Consider the following 20,129-nt stretch of genomic DNA (forward strand, 5'->3'; position numbering starts at 1 on the left):
CATGGAGTCGGTTTCTAATTGTTTGTGCAGACACATGCATATTTGTGGCCATTTTGCAGGGCTCTGGCAGTGTTCCTCCTGTTCCCCCTTGCACAAAGGCAGATGTAGTGCTCCTGCTGCTGGGTTGCTATCCTCCTACAGCCCCCTCCACGTCTCCTGATGTACTGGCCTGTCTCCTGGTAGCGCCTCCAGCGTGTCACGTTGCACCACAGACTGTCCAGAAGTTGGCAGATGCTTTAGTCCAGGTCTGGGAGGAGATCCCTCAGGAGAACATCCGCAACCTCATTAGGAGCATGCCCAGGCATTGTAGGGAGGTCATACAGGCACGTGGAGGCCACACACACACTACTGTGCTTTATTTTGATGTTTAAGGACATTACATCACAGTTGGATCAGCTTGTAGTGTGTTTCTCCACTTTAATTGAGGGGGGACTCAAAATTCAGGCCTCCATTGGTTAATAAATTTGATTTCCATTGATGATTTTTGTGTGATTTTGTTGTCATCACATTCCACTTTGTACAGAACAAAGTATTCAGTGCGAATATTTCATTCATTCAGATCTAGGATGTGTTATTTGAGTGTTGCCTTTATTTTTTTGAGCAGTGTATATATATATTCACACATCTTTATACACTTGAGCCTGTAGGCAGGCAGTGGGAAAGGTTGTGGAGGGAAGATATATCCCATTAAGGTGGCTCCTCTCCACTTGGTAATGGATGAAGCCATATCCAGGTTTTGGGGTTTCATTGTAGACTCGGACCCGAAGCTCTATTCCGGGGTTTTGTAACAGCAGCAGTGGGAGCCTTAAACCCTGTCCAAACAGTTGGGTGGGGCTCACTCTCCTTCCTGCTGCTGCTATCAGTATAACCTGAGGACCCAAACACTCTGTGTGGAGAACTACAAGTGCCAGCCTGGTGAGCTTATGGACTTTACTTTACTACCTTGTTGCTGAAGTAAGCCGTTTGTTTTATGTTTCCTTTTGCTGAATAAAGCTGTTTGTGTTGAATGTGGGGAACTGCACCTAATAAAAAGCACCAGTGTGAACTTGAAGAGACCGCTCTCCATGTGTTTTTTACTTGCCTGATAACCAGCCCCAAGGTCCTGCAGTTACAGGGCTTAGTATCCCAAATAACCTTGTTGTAAAGCCACCCATGCCTGCAATTAAAAAATAACCATTATACCTACCTGGTACTCCTTGCATCTCACCTGAGTATTTTTTTATTTTTAATATTTTTTTTTTTTGCATTTTAAAATAGAACATCAATAAAATAACATTTCAAGAACAATACAGGCACACCGTGCCATACACCCCAGGTACACTATGCATACACCCATGGTTTTGGACGTGTGCACTAAGGCCAAAGTGCATGCCTCTGTCTTCTCTGAAGAACTGTGCAGATGCTGGGAATACAGGTGAGTCTAAGGCTGAGGCCCCACTTTGCAGAAACGCAGCTTTTTTTTGTTACAAGTTTTGTTGCAGTTTTTTGAGCCAAAGCCAGGAGTGGGTTGAGAAGAAGGTAGAAGTATAAGAGTTTTCTATACATTTCTCATTCCTTTTGTAGCCATTTTTGGCTTTGGCTCAAAAAAAGCAACATAATCTGCAACAGAAAAAGCTGCGTTTCCACAATGTGGGGCCTCAAGGTTTTTTTTTATATTCAGAGCAGGCATGGATGGCTTTTTTTAACAGGGTGATTTGAGATACTAAACACTCCAATCCATAAGGGACTTGTAGGTGATTTTCTGCCCCAGATTTCCCCGACAGGTTCCCTTTAAAGTTTTTCTCTAACCATCTTGGTGGCGGCAGTCTTTTATCTTGATTAGTTGTCAATGGTTACAAACATGAACTTTCTATGGCTTGGCACTATTATTTCCTTATTGTGGCAGGTTTATGTTCTTGTGCACTTACGGTCTCTATCCACTACTGTGGTCCTGCCGGAATAAATAACTCAGCCACAATAAGACTCTCACGTCTGGGTTTCTGACAAGTGTCAAACCATAGAAAGTTCCTGCATTCATTGCCTTATCTATTGGCAACTTATCAAGACTGTCACCATTAAGATAGATAGATATGTGGTTATGTTCATGGGCAAATCTCTGATTGTAGTGGTGGGAATGGAGTACAATCTCCTGTATATCTCAGTAGTCTCTGCCATACTATAAGAGGAGAACACTATAACCATTTCCCAGCATTCTGCATTTTTCTCCATAGCCTTCCTTTTTGACTATATATCAATTTAGGCCCATTGCACATGACTGTGTGTGGCCCACTGGTCGTGTCATCCGTGTACTGATCGTGCACCAGTCGTGCTTCTGCGGCTCCATTCTTTCAATGAATAGGGGTTGCTGAAGCCACAAAACGAGACAGGAATAAGACCTGTCCTGAATTTTGCAGCCCAGACTGTCGTCCCACACACTGATCCAAGTAATAAATGGCCATGTGAGTGGGGAGACAGAAATGAATGGGCCAGTGTGCCATCCGAGAAAAACCCTGATAGCGCACTGATCTAGCCCACGGCCGTGTGCAAGGGGCCTTATTGCTACTTTTGGCATTAAAAGGCTAATCATTCCCTGACAGGAGGGAGGATATGTCGGGCCGTCTGTGCATCATAGATTTCAGTGTAGAATCACAGAGCAGAAGACAAGGATTTTTGATACGTAGGCTGCCAGATATTACAGGAGACCATTGTGTTGTGAGAAGGACCTATGGCCCATCTGAACCTTGTCTGCTGTGATCCCTGTTAGTTTTAGCTGCAGTGTCCAAAACAGGTGAAATCTAAAAACTCTCCCCTCTACAATCTATTCTGAATGCAGCGGCCAGGCTCATCTATCAGGCTAGATGCTACAGCGATGCCTCCGGTCTGTGCCAGTCGTTACATTGGCTGCCTATTCATTATGGAATAAAATATAAAGTTATCACCCTCATCCACAAGGCTCTCCATAATGCTGCACTTCCCTACATTTCCTCCCTCATCTCTGTCTACCGCCCAATCCGTGTTCTCCGTTCACTCAATGACGTAACACTTACATCCTCTATTATCAGAACCTCCCACGCTCGTATACAAGACTTCTCCCGAGTTGCACCACTTCTCTGGAATGCTCTACCCCGGACAATCAGATTAACTCCCAATTTCTACAGGTTCAAACGCAAACTAGAGACGCATCTTTTCAGACAAGCCTATCACAATTTCTAACGTAAACCCTTCTGTACTATAATTAGAATCCCCAAAACTTAACCCTCCTCTGTCCCCGCTCCCACATTACCCCACATGATCTGATGCCATCTCATGCTAACTCTATAGGTCCAAGCTCCATCCACATGTTAAAGGAAACGACGGTTGACGGCTCATAAAGTCTTATGTTTATGTAATGACAGTCACCTCTATTACAAAAGCATCTGACCTCTGCATAAGCAATGCCGCCCCTGCTACCTCTTGTGTCACCACCTCTATCTCATAGATTGTAAGCTCTTGCGAGCAGGGCCCTCAGTCCCATTGTGTGAAATGACTTTCTTTGTAATGTATCTTTCTGTCTGTATTTGAACCCTACAAATTGTACAGCGCTGTGGAATATGTTGGCGCTATATAAATAAAATTTATTATTATGCAATACATACAGTACTGTGCAAAAGTTTCAGGCAGCAGTGGAAAAAATGCCACAAAATAACAATTCCTTTAAAAATAGCTTTCAAAAGTGTTAGTAGTTTAGCTTTTTCAATAAAACAACTGAACAAAAGAAAAATCTAAATCTCATTAAAGAGGTTACCCAGAATAAATATTTTTTAAAAAAATTGGTTGAATTTTTTTTTTTTAATTTTAAAAATGGACTCGTGTGCATGGTGCTTCAGTGCCTCCCAGCGCGGTCCAGTCCTGCTGCTCCAATGTCTTCTTGCCGCAGAAGAACCAGAACACCGGGGAGTATGGTAAGTATGTTTGGTTTTTTTTCACCTCTAAGAATAAAAAAAAAAACTATCCTGGACAACCCTTTTAATATCTAGTGCTATTTGGAGAAGGAGTCCTGGAAGTGATGATACGGAGCCCTGATCTCATCATCATCCAGTCTGTCTGGCATTACATGAAGAGACAGACGGATTTGGGCAAGCCTACATCCACAGAAAATCTGGGCTTAGTTCTCCAAGGTGTTAGTTCTCCAACTGCACATTGTGATGTTTCTTCCATCATGACCATTAAAATTAGCAAAACATCAGATCCTATTGTAATAAAAAATAACTGCCTATCTGTTGAGTTGTATAATCTTACACTTATAGTACTCAAAACTAGTTTAATGGCTACTGAAGAAAAAAACAGAATGGAAAAACTGTAGTATAGAAAAGTAAATTGGTCTCTTAGACATATGATCCATTCATCAAGTAAACACATCAAGGTGTAAAAGGGAAAAATGAGATTATCTGATATATAATTATAATATAAAACCTTATAATAAGGCGTTCGGCTCTACTTAAACCTTAAGCTGTAGATTGTCGCTGACTATATTACTGTTATTATTTTATTAGATCACTGCTTGTTACTTATGTCACAAATACACATTTTCCCAGTTCAGTCCCACACACAACGTCGGTATTTTGATTTTACCAAACCAACGCCATCCCCCCCTAAGGATCAAGAAGAATGGAGAAGAATGATATCATCACCACAGGTGGAGAAGAAGCTGAAGCCCAATCATATCTCCCAATGTATGAAACGGAGATGTTGGTAAAGTAGTTGTGTTTTTTGGTTAACCCCTTTCCCCTTCCAGGAGATGCCTTTTCTGCTACCCCTTTCCTTCCTACCTTGACGTCTTGCCAATATCCCTTGTAGTTCTGCAATAAAGCATAACTAAACTTTCTGACAACATTTGATTTTCTGGCAGTATTTGTGTCTTTAATACATTTTGTAATATACTTTATTAAAGGGATCCTATCTTTCAAACACATTTTTTCCTGAGTAGCAAGTCGGAATAGCCTTAAGAAAGGCTATTCTATGCCTACCTTTCGTTGTCTTCTCCAGCGCTGCCTCCATCTTCTTCATCAACATCCTCTTCACCCGTCTTCTTCCGATGCAGGTTTCAGACTTCTAGGCCTCGGGTTTCGGGCAGAGCAGACTGCGCATGCCCACAGGCCACAAGAAAATGGCCGCTTACACAGTATTGTAAGCGGCCATTTTCTCATAAGGCTATTCCGACGTGTTACTCAGAAAAAAATGTGTTTGAAAGACAGGATCCCTTTAACAAATTTAGTCTCCTTTCTGTGAAATCCTGCATTTTTTCACTCTTTCCCTGCATTCTCTATTGTGAGCTGTCCCCTGCTTATATGGGGTACAAGACTGTGTGAAGTGAAGAGCAAATGAGGGTCACTTCAAACAGCTATATCAAGGTCATTATAAAAGATTCTCATCTTTCATATGACACTAAGGAGTGATGTCATAAGACATCTTTAAATAATGAGTAGGAGGTACTCATGCTAAAACGCCTCCATGTTTGGTTCCAGGTAGAAATAAACAAAGAGTTTGCTCTTATCTGGGAGGGCATAATGTTAGTAAATTTGAGCGACATAGTAACATTTCCTTTAAAAAGATGTTTTTATTAATACGTAAATAAGGGTTAAGTGCCCTGGGGGCGTGTCTTAGACTCCAAGGTCTCTATAGTCAGGTCTGACCTACAGAGGCTCCACCACATAACCATTACATTTGAGCTCTATTTGCCTATGACAACATTTTCTAGGAAATGATGGTGCTCAGCATAATGCCACTTATAATGCACTGTGACTGGTGACAGGCTCCCTTTAACCGGTTAAGGACCAGGCCCAGAAGTACATTAAGGACCGGGCCTCTTTTTTCAAAACTGACATGTGTCACTTTAAATGGCAATAACTTTGAGACGCTTTAACTTACACAAGTGATTTTGAAATTGTTTTTTCGTAACACATTATACTTCACGTTAGTGGTAAACACTAATCAATATTTTTGTATTTATTTATAAAAAAACTAGCAAATTTGATGGAAATTTGGAAAAAATTGCAATTTTCAAAATGTGAAATTCTCTGCTTTTCAGGCAGATAGTCATACCATCCAAATACATGAATAAATATTATCTCCCATATCTCTGCTTTATATCGGCATCATCTTTTGATCGTCTTTTAATTCATTTTGGACGTTACAAGGCTTACAAGTGTAACAGCGATTTTCCAGATTTACAAGAAAATTCCTCAAACTAATTTTTTAGGGAACACTTCAGTTCTGAAAGGAATTATAAAGGCCTATATAATAGAAACCCCCATAAATCACCCCATTTTCAAAACTACACCCCTCAAATTATTCAAAACAGCATTTGGGATGTTTGTTAACCCTTTAAGCATTTCATAAGAATAAAAATAATATGGAGGTCAAATTTAGACATTTCATTTTTTTTCACTAATACATTCATTTAGACCTAAAATTAACACATTCACAAAGGGTTAAAGGAGAAAATGCATCTCACATTTTGTTATACAATTTCTCCCGTGCACAGAAATACCCCACATGTGGGTGTAAACTGATTTTTGGGCACACGGCAGTGCACGAAAGGGAAGGAGTGACACTGGGTGTTTGAACAGCATATTTTGCTGGAATAATTTTCAGGCACCATGTTACATTTGCAGAGCCCTTAGCGTACCAAAACAATGGAAACCCCCCAAAAGTGACCCCATTTTAGAATCTACACCCCTCACAGAATTCATCAAGGGGTATAGTCAGCATTTTGACCCTACAGTTGTTCCACAGATTTTACTAACATTGGAATGTGTAAAAGAAAAATTACTAAAATGTCACTTTATCCCCAAAGTTTTCATTTTCACAAGGGGTTAAAGGAGTAAAAGCCCCCCAAAGTTTGTTAAACAATTTATCCTGAACACGGCAATACCCCATATGTGGCCATATTCTGCTGTATGGGAACATGGCGGGGCTCAGAATGGAAGGAGCGCTATTTGGCTTTTGGATGGCAGATTTTGCTGGAATAATTTTAGGTGCCATGTCTGATTTGCAGAGCCCCTAGAGAACCAATACAGTGGAAACCCCCTAAAAGTGACCCCATTTTGGAAACTACACCCCCCACAAAACATATCAAAGGGTAGAGTGAGCATTTTGACCCTACAGCTGTTTCACAGATTTTATTAACATTGGGACATGAAAATGAAAATTTACTTTTTTTCCAACAAACTGTCAATTTAGCCCCAAATTTTTCATTTTCACAAGAGGATAAAGGAAAAAAAGCTCCCTAAAGTTCGTTACACAATTTCTCCTGAACACAGAAATGCCCCATATGTGGTAATAATCTACTGTATGAGAACATGGTGGGGCTCAGAATGGAAAGAGCGCTATTTGGCTTTTGAAGGGCAGATTTTGCTGGAATATTTTTCAGGTGCCATGTCGAATTTGCAGAGCCCCTAGTGTACCAATAAAGTGGAAACCCCCTAAAAGTGACCCCATTTTGGAAACTACACCCCTCATAGAATTTATCTAGGGGTTTGGTGAGCATTTTGGCCTCACAGCTGATTCACAGATTTTATTAACAATGGGACGTAAAAATGAAAAATTACTTTTTTTTTCCAATTAATCGTCCATTTAGCGCCATATTTTTAATTTTGCAAGTAGCTGAAGAATTAAAAGCCCCCCAGAGTTTGTTACACAATTTCTTCTTAACACGGCAATACCCCATATGTGGCCATAATCTGCTGTATGGGTATACGGTGGGGCTCAGAATGGAAAGAGCGCTATTTGGCTTTTAGAAAGCAGAAGTGGCTGGAATAGTTCTCAGGTGTCATGTCGCATTAGCTGAGCCCCTAAAGTATCAATACAATGGAAACCCCCCATTGTGACCCCATTTTAGAAACTACACAGGTGACAGTAAACTGGAATTCACCAAGAAGTGACCCCATTTTGTAGGGACAATTTTAGGACCTCTGCAAATGTGACGTGGTGTCCAAAAACAAAGAATCTAAATCTGCACTCCAAAAGCACATATCGCTCCTTCACATCTGCGCCCTGCTGGGTACCCAAATAGCGGTGTATGCCCACATGTATGACACTGGTGTACCCCGGATAACGGACTTAATGCCATATGTGGGTATAAATGGCTGTTTGGGCACAGCCGGGCACAGAAGGGAAGGAGCGCTATTTTGGTTTTTGGAGCACAGTTTGGTTTTAGGACACCATGCCACTTTTGCAAAGCCCCTGAATTGCCAATAAAGTGGAATCCGCAGACATGTCACCCCATTTTGGACACTAGCCCACTGATGGGATTTATGAAGTGTTGTAACGAGCGTTTTTAACCCTTGAGTGTTGCATTTATTTAGTTTCCAGAAATGAAATCACAGCTGATAATGAGAAGTTAAAAATGAAAAATTTCCAGAGATTCGCCATTTTAGTGCCCGATATGTTGTGCCCAACTTATGTCAGCAGAGACACTCCAAAAACTGGTAAGCGGGTATCCCGGGCACAACAGCTTTTAGAGCGTTCATCTCTGATACAAGGCGGGCACAACATATTACGCACTGAAATGACGTATTCCTGGAAAAATTGTCATTTTCACCTCTCACAATCAGCTTCGTATTCATTTATGGATAATAAGTTATAGCAACACTTGGGGGTTAAAAATGCTCTCTGTACCCCTGGAGAAATCCTTCAGGGGTGTAGTTTCCAAAATAAGGTCACATATCAGGGGATTCCACTTTACTGGCGTTTCAGATCTACAAAAGTGTCATGGCATCCAAAAACCAAACCGTCTGTGCTCCAAAAACCCAATAACCCTTCTTCCCTTCTGTGTCTGGCTGTGCCCTAATATCAGTTTATACCCACATATGACATTACGTCCGTTATCCTGGGTACACCAGTGTCATACATGTGTCATAAACTGCAGTTTGGGCGCACAGCAGGGCGCAGAAGCGATGGAGCGCGATGCGGCTTTTGGAGTACAGATTTTGATGTTTGGTATCTGGACGCCATGTCATGTTTGTAGAGCCTGTAAGGTACCAGAAAAGTGGATTCCCCAAAGGAGTGACCCCATTTTGAAAACTGCACCCCTCAAAGAATTTATCAGGGGGTGTAGTGAGTATTAGTATCCCAGACGTGACTGCACAGCGGATGGCGAAGAGGGAATGTATAAGCTGTGCGGAGAACATTGCAGACACCAAATTCCCTACTATGTCCCAGTAGCTCCTATGATTGGGGGAGTCACTCTGGGGGTCACTTCTGGTGTTTTTTCGCTCATAAGCTGTAAATCTGGGGTGTCCCCTGATATTCGCTCGCACAGCTTATATATTCCCTATCTGCCGCAGCCAGTTGTGTTCTAATAATTTGGCGATTTTTGGGGGGTTTTGCCTTGACATTGCTAGATGCTATATTTTCTTTATTTTTCTGGTGACATGGCCATATAAGGGCTTGTTGTTTGCAGGATGAGATGCATTTTGTAATGACACCATCTTTGGGTGCCTACAACTTACTGATTACATTTTATTAACTCTTTCTTGCTGGATTAAAAAAAAAAAAAATCAATCCTGCATTGAGTTTTACATTTTAAATTTTTCGCCATGCAGCGTACAGCATAAGTAACATGTGTCCTTTATTCTGCGGGTCGGTACGGTTACGGCGATACCTCATTTATGTTATTTTTTTATGCGATACTAAGTCTGCAGAACAAAAACACATATGGGGACATAAATCAATGTTTTTTGCATCGCCATCTTCTGAGACGTAACATTTTTATTTTTCGGTTGACAGTGTTGGTTGAGGGCTTATTTTTTGCGGGAAAATGTGCGCTTTTTATTGGCACTGTTGTGGGGTGAATATGACTTTTTGATCACTTTTTATAGCATATTTTGTAGGATGAGATGGCAAAAAATCATTATTTCCGGCGAGTTTTTTCCGTTTTTTTTTTCCGACGTTCACCGTGTACATTAAATATTATTTCAGTTTTATTGTACAGGTTGTTACGGACGCGGCGATACCAAATATGCATTGCTTTTTTTAATTTTTAGTGCTTTTTTTTATATAATTCATTTTGTATAGAAAAAAAGGGATTTTTGGACTTTAGAACTTTATTACTTTTTTCATACACTTTATTATTTTTTTTTAACTTTTTTTTTACTTTTTCATGTGTCCCTTTAGGACACTTGAATCAGTTGATGCTTTGATGAAAGCATCAACTGATTCTACACAGTAGCAGACAGGACACGAGCAGGACATGAACCTGCTCGTGTCCTGTAAGCTGCAGAGGAAGTGAGCTGCATCGCTCACTTCCTCCACCGCCTGGCAGGATCACCAGGTATGTGGGGGCTCCGGTAGTCTGGGGTCACTGGCCAGACCCCAGACTACCTGTTACTGACATCGGCACCCCTCGATCTCGCCGCGGGGGGTGCCGATCACTTTAAATTATCGGCGGATCCCTTTCGATCGCGCCGTGATGTTTCACGGCGCGATCGAAAGGGTTAACACGTCCAGTCGGACTGAGTTCCGACTGGACGTTATGGAGGAAGGGGTTAGGTGTTAGTAACACCTAACCCCTGTCCCCCCCGCACCCCTCCCCCCGCCAGAAAGGTACCTAAAGGCCGGACGTATTTTGACAATAGTCCGGTCTTTAGGTACCAGCACATGAGGCCGTAAATTTACGTACGGCGGTCCTCATGTGGTTAATGGTCCTCAATGATTTAGTTTTTGGCATGCCCAAAAATTTTTCCCTTGTACGTTTTGCAACAAATAATTTTTTTTAGAAATGCTTTTTGTATTCTGTTATCTTTTCTCCAGTTGTGTTGATATACAGTATGATATACACTATGTGATCAAAAGTATCCAGACTTCCCCCAAAACATACATTTTTCATATTAGGTGCATTGTGCTGCCACCTATTGCTGTTGCTCCATTTAAGTCTATGGGACTGCTGGAGTTAGCTGAGCAATATACTTGGACTCTCTTTAGTAGTTCCATAGAGATGAATGTTGCTGCAGCACCCATGTGCCCCTGGTCAGTAGGAAGTCAGACCCCCACCAATCTAGTAGTTATCACCTATACAATAGAGAGAGGATAACTTCATATTCCGACATGTTCAGAGCAGAGAATCCCTTTAACTCCCAATAGCCAAAGAACCTTTCACTATGACCTACCAATAAATATCAAGGCTGTGAATTCCCCTGGTATCTCCAGCAGTATACATCTGACATCACTGATATTAAAATAGAAAACCATTGTCAGACGCTGCCGACAGTGAGTCAGCTCAACAGGTAACCTGTGCTACAACAATGAAAAGCAATGAGACTAGAGAAGAATGATCCTGCCATTGATATGGTGATTAATGCAGTGCGATGGCGGAGGGGAAGACTCTCCCATGTCTCATCACTCCCATGTCTACCTATCTTGTGACTTTACTTACAGCAAACTTAGCTTCTTCTGTCTCTGAAAATCCCACGTAGATTCCTTGTGTGTGCCCCGTAATGACGTCAGCGGAGTACAAGATGCTATTTATACCAGCCTGTTGTTTAGTGGAGCAGCAACAACAATGGAGAATGCGGAGATGTGAGCTGACCTAAGATAAGTCCACAGCCTCTTAAAGGGAGTCTGTCATCAGAACCCGGCATATCAACTCAGCCATGCAGATCAATAGGTTAGGGTCACTGGATTTGAACCTTGTTTTCTCCTTGTAAATCAGTGTTTCAATTGCAGATATATCGCGGTTTTTGCCATCATGCATATGAATTGTTTGGAGCAATGAGGGTGTGGCCATTGTCCTAATGAGATCATATGTATAATAATAAAAATTGGTGAAGGCAGTGATTGGGGGCCTTAACCTACTCTGTCTACCAATAAGTATTTGGACACCCATGCAAATTAAGATATCTGATGTACGTGATGTACGTTATGCCTTCCGTCATTAAATAGGAAACAGCATTGGCATTAGTGCATTGGCATTAGTAGCATGCAAGATGCTATGAATTGCAGATTTGTCCAATTTCGAGAAAGAGGTAATTGTCAGGTACCACAGAAATCGTTGATCATTAAGGGACATAGCCAGTGAACTGAATTACCCAAAATTGACAGTGGCCTATGTGATTACAAAGTGGAAGGTGAAAGGTGATTGTCGGAATGTGCGCCGAGTCAGCAGACCCCCGAGACTGGGAGATAGAGACCGACGAGTGCTGGCCAGAGAAACTGCACCCAACCGATGGCTCACATACACCAGGAGTGTCACCAGGCATCCGGGAGTATTGTGTCCATCAATACCATCCGTAAGGAAGCATCTGCTGGTGTCTACCAACTATTGGATATGAAGAAATGTTGTTTTTCTATTCTACCACAGGTGTCCAAATACTTATTGGTACAGTGTATTTTTCTTAGGGACTGGGTGCTATGCTGGGTTCTAGTGACAGACTCACTTTAAAGGGGTTTTCCAACTTATGACATTTTTTTTTACAAAATTGTTGTTATGAAATAATAGGAGTAATACCTTACTAATACCCTGGCGCTCCAGTGCTGATGCTTTCTTAGTCCGACGCCAGTCTCTGTCTACCAGTCTCCAATCACTGGCCACAGTAGTGACCTCAGTGGTGTCGACAGGTTATCAATATAGATAAGGTGAAGGGTTCAAAACCTAACACCCCACCAATCAGCTGTTTTAAGAGGCTTACAGCGTCATACATTGTATAAAAGGTATGTTTGGTATTGTTAGCCATGTGACAGATGAATGTAACATTACATGGCCAGTCAGTAGGGCTCCTGGAAAACTCCTTTAACCTCTTGATCTTGTTCTCTTCAAATGTAGAGGTCATTTGTATGAGCAATAAAGCCTCATTCACACACTGGAAAATGAAGAGGAATTTGTGAGTGTCTTCTGCTTCCAATTCTTCTCCACTTTCTGGTCCTGGGCTTCGCACAGCGGAAAGCCAAAGCAGAACTCCAGCTTACTCCCGAGGCTTTAACCTGTCCTATAACTGAATCAGAAATGGCATCTGCAGCAACATCAAGCAGGACAATTTTTTCAGTGTCCCATTTTGGTTGACTTCTTATCAAATAAAATGGGAGCCAGATTCTGGACAGAATTTGGAGCTGATTTTGAGGTGGAAAGTGCCCAAGGCTGGGGCTACAAAAACCAAAATCACTGTGTTGCCCTGAGACACCAGCAATAATACAAGTGAATGGGGTTGCATTATTAATTTGAGTCTCAGAAAGATCAATCACTGCTCAATCTTTTTGCATCTCTGCTATGGCAACATCTGGGTCACAATGCGACCCCGTTCACTTGCATTAATACAGATATCAGAGGGTGACATGACAATCTTTGGACAGGAGTCGTGGACGTGTAACATCAGCCTGAAAGTCCACAGATTAAATCCCCTGTACAATGTGCAGGTTTTCCTGTTGCATGCACATATCTTATTTACCACCTATTGACAAATTGTGCAATGTTCTGATATGTTTCCTGTTGCAGTTTATCACAATTTGCCAGATCTCTGCTTGACATCAGTAAATCCGAACATTCTTGCTTATATTCAACCCATCTCCTTAAAATTATATGCAAAGAAATATGACTGCAATAAATTTGTGTAATGCCCCATCCTTATAAGAATTGTTCTGGTCTGGACACTTCTGTATTCATTGCCCGGTAAACTATAAACCGGTCCTGAGATGTGACCAGTTTATGGATCCTGTTGCTGTATTTTTTTGGGTGAAAATTCTGATCCATTTGCCTGACCTGTGGATATGGACATCTACCTGACATCTGAAATGCAATAGTCACTGCATCTATGAATAAGCTGCCAGTGTTCTTGTCCAAGGTGCTGAAACCTCTCTGATCAGTCCGTCTGAGTTCTTACTAGCACCAGCACTTCTGATATACCCTTCCATGACTACATAGAGAGTATACAGCACCGGCCGACCATAAACACTTTCTCTCAGCATTGGATTAGTAATTCATAAAGAAAAATACTTATTGACCTGGCAACTTTCACAATGGATTCACTCAAGTCAGGAGACAAGCTGTACTACTGAGATTGTGCCACAAGATGGAGCCAGTGTGTACTAGCCTATGCCAAGTCAGGGACCATATGTCATAAGTAGCTAGTGGAAGTCCAAGTATTTGGAGTATCTGCTGTTGTTAGAGCAGCTGTCATGTACGCAGCACGGCCAGGCTTCTCTGGTATTGAGACCTCAACGTGACCATTTAACCCATAGTGTGCAAGGAAGTCAGAAGCACATAGCATAGGGGTCACATGCATAGCCTGAGTTCTTTTCCTGTATTAGCCTTTAAAAAGAAATGTTTTGGCTGCCAATATAATGAGATGCCCTTGTGCCATATGCCCACCTACATACCCTTATAGCACCATATTATACGCCGCTACCTGACGGACATTGATGTAATGGTCAGTCTGTTTTATTTTGTGACCTCCTTCACCCCACCATACAGGAGTAGGAAACAAAAGGGGCACTTTCTTTTTTTGTTTAGAAAGGACATCCATTGGTGACCTTATCCGGATCTCTGAGGGTCATGTCTGTGTTTTTGTAGGAAGCAACAGGTTTCTGAAAACATTTATCTTTATATCTGTCTTATCCAAATGGAGAATCTTGTACATCTTGTATCATACACTGGGGTTGTTCGAGATCAGGGTCAGGATTTCTGAGGAATATGTTCTGAACACTGTCTGTAGGTCAAAGTAAAAAATATAAGACTAATATCCAAGATATAGTAAGGAATAGATATCCTTTTATTACTACTTTTGTATTCTGTCCTGACTTTTAATGTGAGACGTCTTCAGTATATGGGATAGACATCATCCCCCCTACATGTAGGCTGCGGCCACAAAGTATCATGTAGGGCTATGTGGGATTACAATGTCCTGCTCCTACCATTGTAATGAATGATACTGAATGTGGTTGGGCAGGTTTGGTTATCCGGTGACCTATAATGACATATAATCTTCTTCTATACAGTGATACCCAATTAAAGGGGTTTTCCAGGATTACCGGAGTGGGAAAAAAGTTTAAAAAAGTATTACTCACCAATCCCTAGTCCACTTTGTAGACGTCATATCTCCTATTCTCTCTGGAGATCGGCCAGAAAAGCAGAATACCAAAAGCCCAGATGACCCACATATTGGGTGCGGAAACCAAAAAGGACAGGGGAAACACTGACTGAATGTGGGCCAGGTTTCCCTTTTTTTGCCCAACCCCATAACTGAAAAAAACCCTGTAAGGCTAAGTTCACACGGGGATATTTTGGACCGGAACCTGAGGTGGAGGCCGCCTCAGGTTCCGATCAGAAATGTGGGTAGCCACGACTGAATGCTCATGCACTGCATCGGCATCCAGTCGCACACTCTGCTCCGGATTAGGCCCAATGAATGGGCCTACTCGGGAGGAGGGAGTGTCTTCAGGCCGAATCGCGCGGCGAAACTGCCTGAGGAATGAGCATCTCGTTTCTTTTTCACCTGATTTCAATGTGAGCCATCTTTTTGGTGAGGATTTTTAGGCGGATACAGCCTCACAACTCATGTGAACTTACCCTAGGGCTAAGGCCCCATGTAGCAGGCTGCAGCGAAAAAGCAATGCAGGAAAAAAACGAGGTTTCCCCTGCAGATTTTCTGCTTCCATTATACCTATAGGGAAACCACCGGCATTTCCGTAGGTATAATTTACATGCTATGACTTCCAAAACCATGATGGTTTTGGAAATTGCAGTATTTCCGTTGTGCATATTTTTCTGCATCTTTCAGGGATTGTAAAACATTGTGGCATAAGGCTGACGCTCCACTAGCAGAAAAGCTGCTTTCTTGTTGCAGACTTTGCTGCGGTTTTATTTTTTGAGCCAAAACCAGGAGTGGATTGAGCAGAAGGGAGACAGATAAGAACTTCCTAGATATTTCCCATTCCCGCTGTAGCCAATGCTGGGTTTGGCTTGAAGAACTGCAGCAAAATCTGCAAAAAAAAGCATCTTTTAAGCAATGTGGTGCCTCCGCCTAAATCAGTTTCATTGAGTTAAAAATGTATCAGTCAAGTTTAAGGATGATTAATGTTAGTATGTTAGTCACTATTCACATCAATGCTGCGGTTTCCTTTATAAAGAGAAACTATGATGCGATGCAGGATCCATCACACATTGAATACTAATGGAACTTGACAGACTCCATTGATTCCTGACATGGTGTTCATCAATAAGATAGCGAGAACGACACTGCACCCTGTGCTATTCTCCTGTCACATATCATGGATTCTGCCATGGCACCTCCAATGTAGAGCTTTATTATCAGATATCACAAAGTAAGAGTTCATATCTGTGCTTGAGGCTTCATTGAAGATTCTGTCATGTTTGATGGAAAAGACAGAGCAACACGGTGGCTCAGTGGTTAGCACTGCAGCACTGGAGTCCTGAGTTTGAATCCTGCCAAGGACAACATCTGCAAGGAGTTTGTATGTTCTCCCCATGTTTGCGTGAATTTCCTCCCATACTCCAAAGACATACTGATAGGGGGAAAAAATGTACATTGTGAGTCCTATATGGGGCTCACAATCTACATAGAAAAGAAAGAGCAACTTGCAGCCCAGAAGGCGACATTTCAGCTTTTATGTAGGAACACAAACCCAGAAGTGACAATGTAGATGTGAACCCAGTCATAGACAACAGAGTGGTGCTCTCCAACCTGTAGCTCTCCAGATGGGTCTCCTGTTTGTACTGAAGCTTATATGAGACAGAACTTGTGCGACTTGTTATCTGATCTTTGTGCAGATTTCAGGGTTGTGTACAGTGCTGACACTCAGAAGATATTATTACAGTGTCAGTGGATGGGCAATAATCCCAGTATCCTTGACCTAAAATCCCTCTGTACACAATTAGACTTGGAACCGAGCAAGCAGTAGTTATTGAGTAGATGTGATCAAAATGATTTGGATGGATGAAAAAACAGATGGTACTGTGTGCACACAACCCTATCACCTACTACTGTAGGTGCCTCACTTCTCATGTGCACACAACCGTATCACATACTACTGTAGGCGCTTCACTTCTGATGTGCACACAACCATATCACATACTACTGTAGGCGCTTCACTTCTCATGTGCACACAACCCTATCACATACTACTGTAGGCGCTTCACTTCTCATGTGCACACAACCCTATCACATACTACTGTAGGCGCTTCACTTCTCACATGTGCTGCTTTTGGACATTATAATCCCTGTTCCTCCAATCTCCATCTTGTATCCTCTATGAAATGACCAGTAGACACCTCCCTGTCCCTTGTCTCCTTTGGATCCATGTTTGGTGTATGTGTCCTTGTGGTACAGAACTTATGGGATATATTCGCACATGGCCGATTTCTAAAAAAACTTCCTGAAAGGGGTTTATAGAAATGAATTCACTTGCTGCATAGACAACCCCATTCACATACATGATTTTCAGAAATTTGTGATCTGCAAAGTGTGAACATTTGGGTCTCATGCACATGCCAATGAAGAATGGCCTTTTAACGGACAGGGAATAAATAGGACATATCCTATTTTTGTCCATTTTCCCTGATCGAACAATAGACTCAAGTTTATAAGGAATTCCCCGGGGATGCAAAACAACATATGTTGTATCCGATTTTCATAGCCTTTGTTCACAATGTTCATATAAGTGGATAGGCAATGAGATGTATTTAGCCTTATAGTCAATAAGTTGCTAAAGGAGAGGTAGTAAAGTGGTGCCAATGTTGGAAAAATCTACCCCTTGGCTACCGTAGATTTGCATCAGGAATTAGGAGCGCTCTCTAATGGCGCCAGGAACATTAAGACCAATATAATATATACTGGTCTTAATGAATCCGCCCCCCCAAAAAAATTATCATGGCATTAATGTTATCCTGTATTTCTGTTCCTCTGTGTTCGCCATATAGATAAAACGCCATTCTCTAGGTAATACATCATGGGTACCTGCTCACCCCACATAGAAGACAACGGGATCTAATCGTATCCATATTTATGTACATGCTTTTCCACCATAAACCAGATCTGTAAGCAGGGAAAACTTCAGAACTCATATAATAGCCAAACTTGAGCAACATATCGTCAAAACACCATAAAGAACCTATGGCTGCACATCTGTACTGACACGACTACACCAATTTATATCTGACCAAAGACCAAAGTTCTGATGTCAATAGATAGCTATTAGTTCTAATAGGAGGAAATGTTACAACAATATATTATGTACAAGATCTTGAGTATCAACAGATGTAAAAGTATAAAAAGACAACTTTTTTTGTATATTTATGCTTTAACATCCTCTGACGACCGCTAGGTGGCGACATGACTCCAGCCCAGAAATGACTTCTCAATTAGTTGCTGTGGGAGGTTCAGAGAAGGGAGTGACTTCAGCTCCAGGAGAATCTTCCAGCCTGACATCTTTCTAGTGACGAGTCCCCTGCTGTCCCTATTATACTCATTACATGGTAAAGCTCACACCTGTGCTGGCTATTTCTGGGCAGGTGCAGAGGAGCTTGGGATTTCTGGATTTCTGGTGACTTTGATGCCACCATCAGCTGAGAGCACAGGCTGAAGAGAACACAGGAAGAGTTTTGCAAGACTTGTGGCTGAGGTTGTAAACTTTCTTATGGTGGATGATTATTGTGGAAGTGATCCAGGGGGCTGGAGACTTATGAAGGAAGAAGACATGATGAGTCCACCAGGGGTTTTGGATCCTTGGCTCATGATGATGGGTTATAGACCACTTTTATGAAAGTGGTTGATTTCAGGAGGCATGCCATGGACCATTACTGACCTGATCTGGAAGTGACTTTAGTAACCTGGAGTCCAAGTTGGTGGAAATTAAAGGGCTGGACCTCAAGGGTCTCTGGTGTCTAAACCTTCATCACATTCATGCCCAGGACTCCCAGCCTTGGAAGGACCATCACAGACTTGGATGACCAATTGTTGGTGCCTGATAAGACAGAGACCTCCCAGCTCTGTAAGTGTTGAAGGCAGCTGCTGCCTGGCTCATTCTTAAAGGGAGTGGTTACCTTGAGACCAGTCCTGAGCTGCTGAGCAGAGATCACACATCCTTGGAGGATTTTGCAGTCACACAAGACTCAGCAGGTAACTAATGCTCTTCTCTTCTTCCCCCTCTGGACCAACCAAAGCCTCCCACACCTTATAGATCAGCCTGGCATACAGCAGCAGCTGGGGGGTTGGACTCCCCCTTTATTTTGTGCCTCCCACAAAAGCAACATGAGCTGGGTCTTTAATTGGACTAAACACCAGGGCTAGAGCAGAACAGTTTGTGGACTTTATCCCAGAATTTATCTACAGATCTAGGCTATTCTATAGAGCTACTGGACAAGCACTGTAAGTATCTCCTCCTCTTATTTGCTTATATAGTAGGGAAGCAATGACTTTTTTTTATAGTCTTTCTCATCCAGAGTGAATTCATTATTAGCATTATCCTCTAAAAATAATAAAACCTCCTTGGTATACTAGGTCACTTACGTATAGTCAGACCTCACCTGTCAATGCAAAGTTGGAGCTGAGGCAACCCATAGACAATAGATTTATAACATGTATCTGGAAGACATCCCAGACTCTGTGACAGTGTAAAATATGAGCAGAGGACCTTCTCTAACACCAGCTGTAACCTTACATGGAGAATTAAAATCCATCATCACAAAGCTTTTTTGCTCCCTCCACAATAATCACTGTTCAATTAGATTACATGGGATGGTGCAAAAGAGCAGCAGAAGTTGTTATCCAGCTGTACAGTATAGAGTCCATCCTGCCCATGTGCTTATGTAACTGGATTATCCTGCAAGGATAGCTGCTGGCTGCTCTGGAAGTGAGCTGCTCCCTCCATGCACCCATCTCATCCAGGGATGTTATTAGAATACTGCTATACAATTCTTACAATTACTAGGATTCCATTATTACACTATCATATACTCTTAGTACAACTACTATCATTCCATTATTACACTTCTATAATATACTACTATTCTCATTATATTACATGCTTTATTTTATATTACTCTTATTATCAATGTTATCATTCTATTACTATTATACTGCTATATCTACAGTGATAGTATAATATGATTCACTGGCGTGTCATTGCTACGATCATCATGTTATTATTAGTACTACGACTACTAG

The 20,129-nt window shown here is 41.8% G+C and overlaps 1 protein-coding gene across 1 annotated transcript in view; it reads left to right on the plus strand.

Annotated features, from left to right (window-relative positions):
• Window positions 1-19,002: 19,002 nt before the first annotated feature.
• LOC142200863 (sodium channel protein type 5 subunit alpha-like) overlaps window positions 19,003-20,129 on the plus strand; it is a 415,975-nt gene continuing 414,848 nt past the window's right edge. The window contains exon 1 of the mRNA XM_075271516.1: window positions 19,003-19,082. The gene's annotated coding sequence lies outside the window, so the exon portion shown is untranslated. The remainder of the gene's footprint in view (window positions 19,083-20,129) is intronic.

The sequence above is a fragment of the Leptodactylus fuscus genome, chromosome 4, assembly GCF_031893055.1.
Source record: "Leptodactylus fuscus isolate aLepFus1 chromosome 4, aLepFus1.hap2, whole genome shotgun sequence".
Taxonomy (NCBI): Eukaryota; Metazoa; Chordata; class Amphibia; order Anura; family Leptodactylidae; genus Leptodactylus; species Leptodactylus fuscus.